Source organism: Heliangelus exortis, chromosome 6 (assembly GCF_036169615.1).
Source record: "Heliangelus exortis chromosome 6, bHelExo1.hap1, whole genome shotgun sequence".
In the NCBI taxonomy this organism is placed as follows: domain Eukaryota; kingdom Metazoa; phylum Chordata; class Aves; order Apodiformes; family Trochilidae; genus Heliangelus; species Heliangelus exortis.
This window is the reverse complement of record NC_092427.1, coordinates 25363-38298: the sequence shown is the minus strand read 5'-3', so window position 1 is coordinate 38298 and position 12936 is coordinate 25363. Positions and strand designations below refer to the sequence as shown.

General features: G+C 58.6%; 5 long non-coding RNA genes across 6 annotated transcripts; all 5 read left to right on the top strand.

Moving 5' to 3' along the window:
- The first annotated feature begins 157 nt into the window (after positions 1 to 157).
- LOC139797242 (uncharacterized) lies at positions 158 to 1681 on the top strand. Its single transcript, XR_011726361.1, has 3 exons — positions 158 to 543; positions 625 to 690; positions 1024 to 1681. It is a non-coding gene; the product is annotated as an uncharacterized lncRNA (long non-coding RNA).
- Positions 1682 to 2136: 455 nt separating this feature from the next.
- LOC139797241 (uncharacterized) lies at positions 2137 to 3650 on the top strand. Its single transcript, XR_011726360.1, has 3 exons — positions 2137 to 2522; positions 2604 to 2669; positions 3002 to 3650. It is a non-coding gene; the product is annotated as an uncharacterized lncRNA (long non-coding RNA).
- A 455-nt stretch (positions 3651 to 4105) lies between these two features.
- Positions 4106 to 5629, top strand: LOC139797240 (uncharacterized). The gene is made up of 3 exons (XR_011726359.1): positions 4106 to 4491; positions 4573 to 4638; positions 4972 to 5629. It is a non-coding gene; the product is annotated as an uncharacterized lncRNA (long non-coding RNA).
- Positions 5630 to 6084: 455 nt separating this feature from the next.
- On the top strand, positions 6085 to 9538 carry LOC139797314 (uncharacterized). Of its 2 annotated transcripts, XR_011726410.1 has the most exons (6): positions 6085 to 6470; positions 6552 to 6617; positions 6950 to 7604; positions 8052 to 8425; positions 8507 to 8572; positions 8905 to 9538. It is a non-coding gene; the product is annotated as an uncharacterized lncRNA (long non-coding RNA). The 2 variants fall into 2 exon arrangements; XR_011726409.1 differs by lacking the exons at positions 8507 to 8572; positions 8905 to 9538 and having other exon boundaries at positions 8052 to 8493.
- Positions 9539 to 9986: 448 nt separating this feature from the next.
- LOC139797313 (uncharacterized) lies at positions 9987 to 11340 on the top strand. The gene is made up of 3 exons (XR_011726408.1): positions 9987 to 10372; positions 10454 to 10519; positions 10853 to 11340. It is a non-coding gene; the product is annotated as an uncharacterized lncRNA (long non-coding RNA).
- Positions 11341 to 12936: the final 1596 nt, after the last annotated feature.

The window sequence follows — 12936 nt, the reverse complement described above, 5'->3', positions numbered from 1 at the left end:
GGCCCAGGGGGAGAGCAGAGGCCCAGAGTTGGGGTACAGAGGGGGGGAGTGCAGGGAAGAAGGAGGCAAGGTGGGGCCGTTGGGAGGTTTCAGCCTTGGGACTCTGCCACGGGCTGGCACTAGAGGGCTGGTGCAAAGCTCAGCTCTGTGCGTGTGTCTCTCTGGACAGCTGACGAAGGAGAAAGCCTGGGAGCAGAAGACGGCGGGGAGGAGAAGATGAGGACGTCGGGGGACCTGCCAGCGGAGGCTGAAGAAGGAGAAGAATGGTGAGGGACCCCTGGCTCAAGAGTGACAAGGAAAGAAGAGAGGGTGGCCACGCACCTGGGAGGGAAGAGGGAGGCAGTAAGAGCTTGAAGAAGTCAAAAGGGAAAAAGAAGAAGAAGAGGATGGCGGTGAACCCTCCCTCCAGTTCAAGAGGGCTGAAGAAAGATGCAGGTGGTTTTGCAGCTGGCCTGGCTTTCCCCTGGAAATTTTGCCCAGGGACCCAGACCTCCCAGGCCAGGGGGAGTCCGATGGCCCCAGCCGAGGCTTCATCAGCGCCTGGTAGTGAGCTGGGGGCAGGGCTCCTTTCCACTCTGTGCTCAGTGGTCTCACGCTCCTCTTCTTCTTTTGTTTCTCCCCTAGGCTCAGGACACCAGGCGTCCTGCACCCGTGCTCCCAGGCTCCTGTTGACCGCTGAGGGAGGTTCTGGTGAGTTGCAAAAGCCTCTGAGCTGAGGAGGGAGAAAGAAGCCTTTGCTTTTGGAAGAGGTTGGCAAACGGTGGGCCATCTCCTTGCCCTGGCGTCTGCCTGAAAGAAAACACGAGAAAGCTCTGGGTGCCCCTTTGACAAATACTTGCTGTATTTTCCCCCTCTGTGCCCAGGCTCGGGCAGGGGTGAGAAAGAAGTGTCAATCATGTGGGGCCTCCGGGGGGGGGGGGGGGGATGGGGGGGGAGATCTGCAGGCTTGGGGTCTCGCTGCTTGGGACAGGGGTGTTGAGCTGGTTAATCCTACCTAAAGCTCTCTCTCTCCCTCTCCTCCAGACATCCTCTGCGGATCCATCCACTGGTGCCAGGGAAGAGACAGATGATGCCGTAAAACATTAGATAAAGCCCCCGGGCTGTGCACTCTGCCATTTTCAAGCCCAGCTCTGCATTAGCTCACACCTGGGGTCCGCCCACCGCACACGCAAATCTGTCTTGGCAGGAGTTGTTGTTGTTGTTGTTGTTGTAGTTGTAGTTGTTGTTGTTGTTGTAGTTGTTGTTGTTGTTGTTGTTGTGGTAGTGTGTGTCTTTGGCGAGGACAGGGCGAGTTTGTCAGCAGGCAGCTTAGGAGAGTCTCCTGTGGAGACAGAGGAAGTGTTGGTGGCCGAGGCCGTTGTTGCAGGAGCCTTGAGGTAGATGTTTGCTGCAGCCCTTGTGCAGGAGGAGCAGGTGGCTCCGTGAAGGCTTTGTGTGTGAGCTTGCGTTAGGGGAGAACAGGGAAGCGTTGTGGTGTTGGAGGCTGAGCACACGGATGGTTTGCTTGGCAGGCAGCTGTCGGTGCAGGGCAGAGGCTGCAGCTCGATTTGCCTGGGTGGTGTGGTGCAAAAGGTGTGAAGAGCGGATAAGGGGCGGGCTTTTAGGAGGGCACTCTTTGCTAGGGATCAATCTGGCAATCACAAGACACGTTCCCTGGCCCTTACGGGGTGTCCAGCAGCAGGGGCTGGTAAGTGGGGAGGAGCAGGGGCTCCTGCCTGGGCTTTTGGGCTTTTTGGGGGACGGCGGGGGGGTGGGGTGTGGGAGCAGGGGGTTGCAGAGATGGCTCAGAGGGGTGTCCTTGTGTCCCGGGCCCCCCAGAAGGAAGCAGCCGAGGGCAGAGACAAAAGGGTCCGGCCTGGGCAAGAGCCTGGTGTAAGGTTTGGGCTCTGGGGAGGGGAGGGGAGGGGAGGAGGGAAGGGGGAAGGGGGAAGGGGGAAGGGGGGCTGCTTGTTGGTGTGGGGTCTTGTGGCAAGTGCCAGGGCCCAGGGGGAGAGCAGAGGCCCAGAGTTGGGGTACAGAGGGGGGGAGTGCAGGGAAGAAGGAGGCAAGGTGGGGCCGTTGGGAGGTTTCAGCCTTGGGACTCTGCCACGGGCTGGCACTAGAGGGCTGGTGCAAAGCTCAGCTCTGTGCGTGTGTCTCTCTGGACAGCTGACGAAGGAGAAAGCCTGGGAGCAGAAGACGGCGGGGAGGAGAAGATGAGGACGTCGGGGGACCTGCCAGCGGAGGCTGAAGAAGGAGAAGAATGGTGAGGGACCCCTGGCTCAAGAGTGACAAGGAAAGAAGAGAGGGTGGCCACGCACCTGGGAGGGAAGAGGGAGGCAGTAAGAGCTTGAAGAAGTCAAAAGGGAAAAAGAAGAAGAAGAGGATGGCGGTGAACCCTCCCTCCAGTTCAAGAGGGCTGAAGAAAGATGCAGGTGGTTTTGCAGCTGGCCTGGCTTTCCCCTGGAAATTTTGCCCAGGGACCCAGACCTCCCAGGCCAGGGGGAGTCCGATGGCCCCAGCCGAGGCTTCATCAGCGCCTGGTAGTGAGCTGGGGGCAGGGCTCCTTTCCACTCTGTGCTCAGTGGTCTCACGCTCCTCTTCTTCTTTTGTTTCTCCCCTAGGCTCAGGACACCAGGCGTCCTGCACCCGTGCTCCCAGGCTCCTGTTGACCGCTGAGGGAGGTTCTGGTGAGTTGCAAAAGCCTCTGAGCTGAGGAGGGAGAAAGAAGCCTTTGCTTTTGGAAGAGGTTGGCAAACGGTGGGCCATCTCCTTGCCCTGGCGTCTGCCTGAAAGAAAACACGAGAAAGCTCTGGGTGCCCCTTTGACAAATACTTGCTGTATTTTCCCCCTCTGTGCCCAGGCTCGGGCAGGGGTGAGAAAGAAGTGTCAATCATGTGGGGCCTCCGGGGGGGGGGGGGGGATGGGGGGGGAGATCTGCAGGCTTGGGGTCTCGCTGCTTGGGACAGGGGTGTTGAGCTGGTTAATCCTACCTAAAGCTCTCTCTCTCCCTCTCCTCCAGACATCCTCTGCGGATCCATCCACTGGTGCCAGGGAAGAGACAGATGATGCCGTAAAACATTAGATAAAGCCCCCGGGCTGTGCACTCTGCCATTTTCAAGCCCAGCTCTGCATTAGCTCACACCTGTCCGCCCACCGCACACGCAAATCTGTCTTGGCAGGAGTTGTTGTTGTTGTTGTTGTTGTAGTTGTAGTTGTTGTTGTTGTTGTAGTTGTTGTTGTTGTTGTGGTAGTGTGTGTCTTTGGCGAGGACAGGGCGAGTTTGTCAGCAGGCAGCTTAGGAGAGTCTCCTGTGGAGACAGAGGAAGTGTTGGTGGCCGAGGCCGTTGTTGCAGGAGCCTTGAGGTAGATGTTTGCTGCAGCCCTTGTGCAGGAGGAGCAGGTGGCTCCGTGAAGGCTTTGTGTGTGAGCTTGCGTTAGGGGAGAACAGGGAAGCGTTGTGGTGTTGGAGGCTGAGCACACGGATGGTTTGCTTGGCAGGCAGCTGTCGGTGCAGGGCAGAGGCTGCAGCTCGATTTGCCTGGGTGGTGTGGTGCAAAAGGTGTGAAGAGCGGATAAGGGGCGGGCTTTTAGGAGGGCACTCTTTGCTAGGGATCAATCTGGCAATCACAAGACACGTTCCCTGGCCCTTACGGGGTGTCCAGCAGCAGGGGCTGGTAAGTGGGGAGGAGCAGGGGCTCCTGCCTGGGCTTTTGGGCTTTTTGGGGGACGGCGGGGGGGTGGGGTGTGGGAGCAGGGGGTTGCAGAGATGGCTCAGAGGGGTGTCCTTGTGTCCCGGGCCCCCCAGAAGGAAGCAGCCGAGGGCAGAGACAAAAGGGTCCGGCCTGGGCAAGAGCCTGGTGTAAGGTTTGGGCTCTGGGGAGGGGAGGGGAGGGGAGGAGGGAAGGGGGAAGGGGGAAGGGGGAAGGGGGGCTGCTTGTTGGTGTGGGGTCTTGTGGCAAGTGCCAGGGCCCAGGGGGAGAGCAGAGGCCCAGAGTTGGGGTACAGAGGGGGGGAGTGCAGGGAAGAAGGAGGCAAGGTGGGGCCGTTGGGAGGTTTCAGCCTTGGGACTCTGCCACGGGCTGGCACTAGAGGGCTGGTGCAAAGCTCAGCTCTGTGCGTGTGTCTCTCTGGACAGCTGACGAAGGAGAAAGCCTGGGAGCAGAAGACGGCGGGGAGGAGAAGATGAGGACGTCGGGGGACCTGCCAGCGGAGGCTGAAGAAGGAGAAGAATGGTGAGGGACCCCTGGCTCAAGAGTGACAAGGAAAGAAGAGAGGGTGGCCACGCACCTGGGAGGGAAGAGGGAGGCAGTAAGAGCTTGAAGAAGTCAAAAGGGAAAAAGAAGAAGAAGAGGATGGCGGTGAACCCTCCCTCCAGTTCAAGAGGGCTGAAGAAAGATGCAGGTGGTTTTGCAGCTGGCCTGGCTTTCCCCTGGAAATTTTGCCCAGGGACCCAGACCTCCCAGGCCAGGGGGAGTCCGATGGCCCCAGCCGAGGCTTCATCAGCGCCTGGTAGTGAGCTGGGGGCAGGGCTCCTTTCCACTCTGTGCTCAGTGGTCTCACGCTCCTCTTCTTCTTTTGTTTCTCCCCTAGGCTCAGGACACCAGGCGTCCTGCACCCGTGCTCCCAGGCTCCTGTTGACCGCTGAGGGAGGTTCTGGTGAGTTGCAAAAGCCTCTGAGCTGAGGAGGGAGAAAGAAGCCTTTGCTTTTGGAAGAGGTTGGCAAACGGTGGGCCATCTCCTTGCCCTGGCGTCTGCCTGAAAGAAAACACGAGAAAGCTCTGGGTGCCCCTTTGACAAATACTTGCTGTATTTTCCCCCTCTGTGCCCAGGCTCGGGCAGGGGTGAGAAAGAAGTGTCAATCATGTGGGGCCTCCGGGGGGGGGGGGGGGGATGGGGGGGGAGATCTGCAGGCTTGGGGTCTCGCTGCTTGGGACAGGGGTGTTGAGCTGGTTAATCCTACCTAAAGCTCTCTCTCTCCCTCTCCTCCAGACATCCTCTGCGGATCCATCCACTGGTGCCAGGGAAGAGACAGATGATGCCGTAAAACATTAGATAAAGCCCCCGGGCTGTGCACTCTGCCATTTTCAAGCCCAGCTCTGCATTAGCTCACACCTGGGGTCCGCCCACCGCACACGCAAATCTGTCTTGGCAGGAGTTGTTGTTGTTGTTGTTGTTGTAGTTGTAGTTGTTGTTGTTGTTGTAGTTGTTGTTGTTGTTGTTGTTGTGGTAGTGTGTGTCTTTGGCGAGGACAGGGCGAGTTTGTCAGCAGGCAGCTTAGGAGAGTCTCCTGTGGAGACAGAGGAAGTGTTGGTGGCCGAGGCCGTTGTTGCAGGAGCCTTGAGGTAGATGTTTGCTGCAGCCCTTGTGCAGGAGGAGCAGGTGGCTCCGTGAAGGCTTTGTGTGTGAGCTTGCGTTAGGGGAGAACAGGGAAGCGTTGTGGTGTTGGAGGCTGAGCACACGGATGGTTTGCTTGGCAGGCAGCTGTCGGTGCAGGGCAGAGGCTGCAGCTCGATTTGCCTGGGTGGTGTGGTGCAAAAGGTGTGAAGAGCGGATAAGGGGCGGGCTTTTAGGAGGGCACTCTTTGCTAGGGATCAATCTGGCAATCACAAGACACGTTCCCTGGCCCTTACGGGGTGTCCAGCAGCAGGGGCTGGTAAGTGGGGAGGAGCAGGGGCTCCTGCCTGGGCTTTTGGGCTTTTTGGGGGACGGCGGGGGGGTGGGGTGTGGGAGCAGGGGGTTGCAGAGATGGCTCAGAGGGGTGTCCTTGTGTCCCGGGCCCCCCAGAAGGAAGCAGCCGAGGGCAGAGACAAAAGGGTCCGGCCTGGGCAAGAGCCTGGTGTAAGGTTTGGGCTCTGGGGAGGGGAGGGGAGGGGAGGAGGGAAGGGGGAAGGGGGAAGGGGGAAGGGGGGCTGCTTGTTGGTGTGGGGTCTTGTGGCAAGTGCCAGGGCCCAGGGGGAGAGCAGAGGCCCAGAGTTGGGGTACAGAGGGGGGGAGTGCAGGGAAGAAGGAGGCAAGGTGGGGCCGTTGGGAGGTTTCAGCCTTGGGACTCTGCCACGGGCTGGCACTAGAGGGCTGGTGCAAAGCTCAGCTCTGTGCGTGTGTCTCTCTGGACAGCTGACGAAGGAGAAAGCCTGGGAGCAGAAGACGGCGGGGAGGAGAAGATGAGGACGTCGGGGGACCTGCCAGCGGAGGCTGAAGAAGGAGAAGAATGGTGAGGGACCCCTGGCTCAAGAGTGACAAGGAAAGAAGAGAGGGTGGCCACGCACCTGGGAGGGAAGAGGGAGGCAGTAAGAGCTTGAAGAAGTCAAAAGGGAAAAAGAAGAAGAAGAGGATGGCGGTGAACCCTCCCTCCAGTTCAAGAGGGCTGAAGAAAGATGCAGGTGGTTTTGCAGCTGGCCTGGCTTTCCCCTGGAAATTTTGCCCAGGGACCCAGACCTCCCAGGCCAGGGGGAGTCCGATGGCCCCAGCCGAGGCTTCATCAGCGCCTGGTAGTGAGCTGGGGGCAGGGCTCCTTTCCACTCTGTGCTCAGTGGTCTCACGCTCCTCTTCTTCTTTTGTTTCTCCCCTAGGCTCAGGACACCAGGCGTCCTGCACCCGTGCTCCCAGGCTCCTGTTGACCGCTGAGGGAGGTTCTGGTGAGTTGCAAAAGCCTCTGAGCTGAGGAGGGAGAAAGAAGCCTTTGCTTTTGGAAGAGGTTGGCAAACGGTGGGCCATCTCCTTGCCCTGGCGTCTGCCTGAAAGAAAACACGAGAAAGCTCTGGGTGCCCCTTTGACAAATACTTGCTGTATTTTCCCCCTCTGTGCCCAGGCTCGGGCAGGGGTGAGAAAGAAGTGTCAATCATGTGGGGCCTCCGGGGGGGGGGGGGGGATGGGGGGGGAGATCTGCAGGCTTGGGGTCTCGCTGCTTGGGACAGGGGTGTTGAGCTGGTTAATCCTACCTAAAGCTCTCTCTCTCCCTCTCCTCCAGACATCCTCTGCGGATCCATCCACTGGTGCCAGGGAAGAGACAGATGATGCCGTAAAACATTAGATAAAGCCCCCGGGCTGTGCACTCTGCCATTTTCAAGCCCAGCTCTGCATTAGCTCACACCTGTCCGCCCACCGCACACGCAAATCTGTCTTGGCAGGAGTTGTTGTTGTTGTTGTTGTTGTAGTTGTAGTTGTTGTTGTTGTTGTAGTTGTTGTTGTTGTTGTGGTAGTGTGTGTCTTTGGCGAGGACAGGGCGAGTTTGTCAGCAGGCAGCTTAGGAGAGTCTCCTGTGGAGACAGAGGAAGTGTTGGTGGCCGAGGCCGTTGTTGCAGGAGCCTTGAGGTAGATGTTTGCTGCAGCCCTTGTGCAGGAGGAGCAGGTGGCTCCGTGAAGGCTTTGTGTGTGAGCTTGCGTTAGGGGAGAACAGGGAAGCGTTGTGGTGTTGGAGGCTGAGCACACGGATGGTTTGCTTGGCAGGCAGCTGTCGGTGCAGGGCAGAGGCTGCAGCTCGATTTGCCTGGGTGGTGTGGTGCAAAAGGTGTGAAGAGCGGATAAGGGGCGGGCTTTTAGGAGGGCACTCTTTGCTAGGGATCAATCTGGCAATCACAAGACACGTTCCCTGGCCCTTACGGGGTGTCCAGCAGCAGGGGCTGGTAAGTGGGGAGGAGCAGGGGCTCCTGCCTGGGCTTTTGGGCTTTTTGGGGGACGGCGGGGGGGTGGGGTGTGGGAGCAGGGGGTTGCAGAGATGGCTCAGAGGGGTGTCCTTGTGTCCCGGGCCCCCCAGAAGGAAGCAGCCGAGGGCAGAGACAAAAGGGTCCGGCCTGGGCAAGAGCCTGGTGTAAGGTTTGGGCTCTGGGGAGGGGAGGGGAGGGGAGGAGGGAAGGGGGAAGGGGGGCTGCTTGTTGGTGTGGGGTCTTGTGGCAAGTGCCAGGGCCCAGGGGGAGAGCAGAGGCCCAGAGTTGGGGTACAGAGGGGGGGAGTGCAGGGAAGAAGGAGGCAAGGTGGGGCCGTTGGGAGGTTTCAGCCTTGGGACTCTGCCACGGGCTGGCACTAGAGGGCTGGTGCAAAGCTCAGCTCTGTGCGTGTGTCTCTCTGGACAGCTGACGAAGGAGAAAGCCTGGGAGCAGAAGACGGCGGGGAGGAGAAGATGAGGACGTCGGGGGACCTGCCAGCGGAGGCTGAAGAAGGAGAAGAATGGTGAGGGACCCCTGGCTCAAGAGTGACAAGGAAAGAAGAGAGGGTGGCCACGCACCTGGGAGGGAAGAGGGAGGCAGTAAGAGCTTGAAGAAGTCAAAAGGGAAAAAGAAGAAGAAGAGGATGGCGGTGAACCCTCCCTCCAGTTCAAGAGGGCTGAAGAAAGATGCAGGTGGTTTTGCAGCTGGCCTGGCTTTCCCCTGGAAATTTTGCCCAGGGACCCAGACCTCCCAGGCCAGGGGGAGTCCGATGGCCCCAGCCGAGGCTTCATCAGCGCCTGGTAGTGAGCTGGGGGCAGGGCTCCTTTCCACTCTGTGCTCAGTGGTCTCACGCTCCTCTTCTTCTTTTGTTTCTCCCCTAGGCTCAGGACACCAGGCGTCCTGCACCCGTGCTCCCAGGCTCCTGTTGACCGCTGAGGGAGGTTCTGGTGAGTTGCAAAAGCCTCTGAGCTGAGGAGGGAGAAAGAAGCCTTTGCTTTTGGAAGAGGTTGGCAAACGGTGGGCCATCTCCTTGCCCTGGCGTCTGCCTGAAAGAAAACACGAGAAAGCTCTGGGTGCCCCTTTGACAAATACTTGCTGTATTTTCCCCCTCTGTGCCCAGGCTCGGGCAGGGGTGAGAAAGAAGTGTCAATCATGTGGGGCCTCCGGGGGGGGGGGGGGGATGGGGGGGGAGATCTGCAGGCTTGGGGTCTCGCTGCTTGGGACAGGGGTGTTGAGCTGGTTAATCCTACCTAAAGCTCTCTCTCTCCCTCTCCTCCAGACATCCTCTGCGGATCCATCCACTGGTGCCAGGGAAGAGACAGATGATGCCGTAAAACATTAGATAAAGCCCCCGGGCTGTGCACTCTGCCATTTTCAAGCCCAGCTCTGCATTAGCTCACACCTGGGGTCCGCCCACCGCACACGCAAATCTGTCTTGGCAGGAGTTGTTGTTGTTGTTGTTGTAGTTGTAGTTGTTGTTGTTGTTGTTGTGGTGGTGTGTGTCTTTGGCGAGGACAGGGCGAGTTTGTCAGCAGGCAGCTTAGGAGAGTCTCCTGTGGAGACAGAGGAAGTGTTGGTGGCCGAGGCCGTTGTTGCAGGAGCCTTGAGGTAGATGTTTGCTGCAGCCCTTGTGCAGGAGGAGCAGGTGGCTCCGTGAAGGCTTTGTGTGTGAGCTTGCGTTAGGGGAGAACAGGGAAGCGTTGTGGTGTTGGAGGCTGAGCACACGGATGGTTTGCTTGGCAGGCAGCTGTCGGTGCAGGGCAGAGGCTGCAGCTCGATTTGCCTGGGTGGTGTGGTGCAAAAGGTGTGAAGAGCGGATAAGGGGCGGGCTTTTAGGAGGGCACTCTTTGCTAGGGATCAATCTGGCAATCACAAGACACGTTCCCTGGCCCTTACGGGGTGTCCAGCAGCAGGGGCTGGTAAGTGGGGAGGAGCAGGGGCTCCTGCCTGGGCTTTTGGGCTTTTTGGGGGACGGCGGGGGGGTGGGGTGTGGGAGCAGGGGGTTGCAGAGATGGCTCAGAGGGGTGTCCTTGTGTCCCGGGCCCCCCAGAAGGAAGCAGCCGAGGGCAGAGACAAAAGGGTCCGGCCTGGGCAAGAGCCTGGTGTAAGGTTTGGGCTCTGGGGAGGGGAGGGGAGGGGAGGAGGGAAGGGGGAAGGGGGAAGGGGGGCTGCTTGTTGGTGTGGGGTCTTGTGGCAAGTGCCAGGGCCCAGGGGGAGAGCAGAGGCCCAGAGTTGGGGTACAGAGGGGGGGAGTGCAGGGAAGAAGGAGGCAAGGTGGGGCCGTTGGGAGGTTTCAGCCTTGGGACTCTGCCACGGGCTGGCACTAGAGGGCTGGTGCAAAGCTCAGCTCTGTGCGTGTGTCTCTCTGGACAGCTGACGAAGGAGAAAGCCTGGGAGCAGAAGACGGCGGGGAGGAGAAGATGAGGACGTCGGGGGACCTGCCAGCGGAGGCTGAAGAAGGAGAAGAATGGTGAGGGACCCCTGGCTCAAGAGTGACAAGGAAAGAAGAGAGGGTGGCCACGCACCTGGGAGGGAAGAGGGAGGCAGTAAGAGCTTGAAGAAGTCAAAAGGGAAAAAGAAGAAGAAGAGGATGGCGGTGAACCCTCCCTCCAGTTCAAGAGGGCTGAAGAAAGATGCAGGTGGTTTTGCAGCTGGCCTGGCTTTCCCCTGGAAATTTTGCCCAGGGACCCAGACCTCCCAGGCCAGGGGGAGTCCGATGGCCCCAGCCGAGGCTTCATCAGCGCCTGGTAGTGAGCTGGGGGCAGGGCTCCTTTCCACTCTGTGCTCAGTGGTCTCACGCTCCTCTTCTTCTTTTGTTTCTCCCCTAGGCTCAGGACACCAGGCGTCCTGCACCCGTGCTCCCAGGCTCCTGTTGACCGCTGAGGGAGGTTCTGGTGAGTTGCAAAAGCCTCTGAGCTGAGGAGGGAGAAAGAAGCCTTTGCTTTTGGAAGAGGTTGGCAAACGGTGGGCCATCTCCTTGCCCTGGCGTCTGCCTGAAAGAAAACACGAGAAAGCTCTGGGTGCCCCTTTGACAAATACTTGCTGTATTTTCCCCCTCTGTGCCCAGGCTCGGGCAGGGGTGAGAAAGAAGTGTCAATCATGTGGGGCCTCCGGGGGGGGGGGGGGGGATGGGGGGGGAGATCTGCAGGCTTGGGGTCTCGCTGCTTGGGACAGGGGTGTTGAGCTGGTTAATCCTACCTAAAGCTCTCTCTCTCCCTCTCCTCCAGACATCCTCTGCGGATCCATCCACTGGTGCCAGGGAAGAGACAGATGATGCCGTAAAACATTAGATAAAGCCCCCGGGCTGTGCACTCTGCCATTTTCAAGCCCAGCTCTGCATTAGCTCACACCTGGGGTCCGCCCACCGCACACGCAAATCTGTCTTGGCAGGAGTTGTTGTTGTTGTTGTTGTTGTAGTTGTAGTTGTTGTTGTTGTTGTAGTTGTTGTTGTTGTTGTTGTTGTGGTAGTGTGTGTCTTTGGCGAGGACAGGGCGAGTTTGTCAGCAGGCAGCTTAGGAGAGTCTCCTGTGGAGACAGAGGAAGTGTTGGTGGCCGAGGCCGTTGTTGCAGGAGCCTTGAGGTAGATGTTTGCTGCAGCCCTTGTGCAGGAGGAGCAGGTGGCTCCGTGAAGGCTTTGTGTGTGAGCTTGCGTTAGGGGAGAACAGGGAAGCGTTGTGGTGTTGGAGGCTGAGCACACGGATGGTTTGCTTGGCAGGCAGCTGTCGGTGCAGGGCAGAGGCTGCAGCTCGATTTGCCTGGGTGGTGTGGTGCAAAAGGTGTGAAGAGCGGATAAGGGGCGGGCTTTTAGGAGGGCACTCTTTGCTAGGGATCAATCTGGCAATCACAAGACACGTTCCCTGGCCCTTACGGGGTGTCCAGCAGCAGGGGCTGGTAAGTGGGGAGGAGCAGGGGCTCCTGCCTGGGCTTTTGGGCTTTTTGGGGGACGGCGGGGGGGTGGGGTGTGGGAGCAGGGGGTTGCAGAGATGGCTCAGAGGGGTGTCCTTGTGTCCCGGGCCCCCCAGAAGGAAGCAGCCGAGGGCAGAGACAAAAGGGTCCGGCCTGGGCAAGAGCCTGGTGTAAGGTTTGGGCTCTGGGGAGGGGAGGGGAGGGGAGGAGGGAAGGGGGAAGGGGGGCTGCTTGTTGGTGTGGGGTCTTGTGGCAAGTGCCAGGGCCCAGGGGGAGAGCAGAGGCCCAGAGTTGGGGTACAGAGGGGGGGAGTGCAGGGAAGAAGGAGGCAAGGTGGGGCCGTTGGGAGGTTTCAGCCTTGGGACTCTGCCACGGGCTGGCACTAGAGGGCTGGTGCAAAGCTCAGCTCTGTGCGTGTGTCTCTCTGGACAGCTGACGAAGGAGAAAGCCTGGGAGCAGAAGACGGCGGGGAGGAGAAGATGAGGACGTCGGGGGACCTGCCAGCGGAGGCTGAAGAAGAGGATTCATCCACGGGTTCCTGGGAGGGCAGTGATGATGTAATAAAACATTAGATAAAGCCCCCGGGCTGTGCACTCTGCCATTTTCAAGCCCAGCTCTGCATTAGCTCACACCTGGGGTCCACTCACCACACACGCAAATCTGTCCTGGCAGGAGTTGTTGTTGTTGTAGTTGTAGTTGTAGTTGTAGTTCTTGTTGTGTTGTGGTGGTGTGTGTCTTTGGCGAGGACAGGGCGAGTTTGTCAGCAGGCAGCTTAGGAGAGTCTCACGTGGAGACAGAGGAAGTGTGTGTGGCCGAGGCCGTTGTTGCAGGAGCCTTGAGGTAGATGTTTGCTGCAGCCCTTGTGCAGGAGGAGCAGGTGGCTCCGTGAAGGCTTTGTGTGTGAGCTTGCGTTAGGGGAGAACAGGGAAGCGTTGTGGTGTTGGAGGCTGAGCACACGGATGGTTTGCTTGGCAGGTAGCTGTCGGTGCAGGGCAGAGGCTGCAGCTCGATTTGCCTGGGTGGTGTGGTGCAAAAGGTGTGAAGAGCGGATGAGTGGGCTTCTGCAGAGTGCTTTTGTTAAATAAAACCCCTTTTTGCTAAATCAGTGTCAATACAGATGTTAAAATAAAACTTGTACTATGTAAAATGTTTTAATTTTTCTCTGGTCTTTTTTTAAATTAATTAAAAAGTCTACTACACTTTTTGTATTAAGTTTCCGCTGTACGTAATTGAAAGGACCAGCACTGACAGAAAGGGCTGCAAAAAAAGTTTGTAAAATGGGCTTTAAATGGGGCTGGGGGCGTATGGATTTTGTGTGCAAAACCCAGAATGCCAGTCTGTGCCAGCAGTGCCAGCTGCAGTGCCGCTTTTCAGCCACAGGGTAGCAGCACTCAGCACTCCTCAG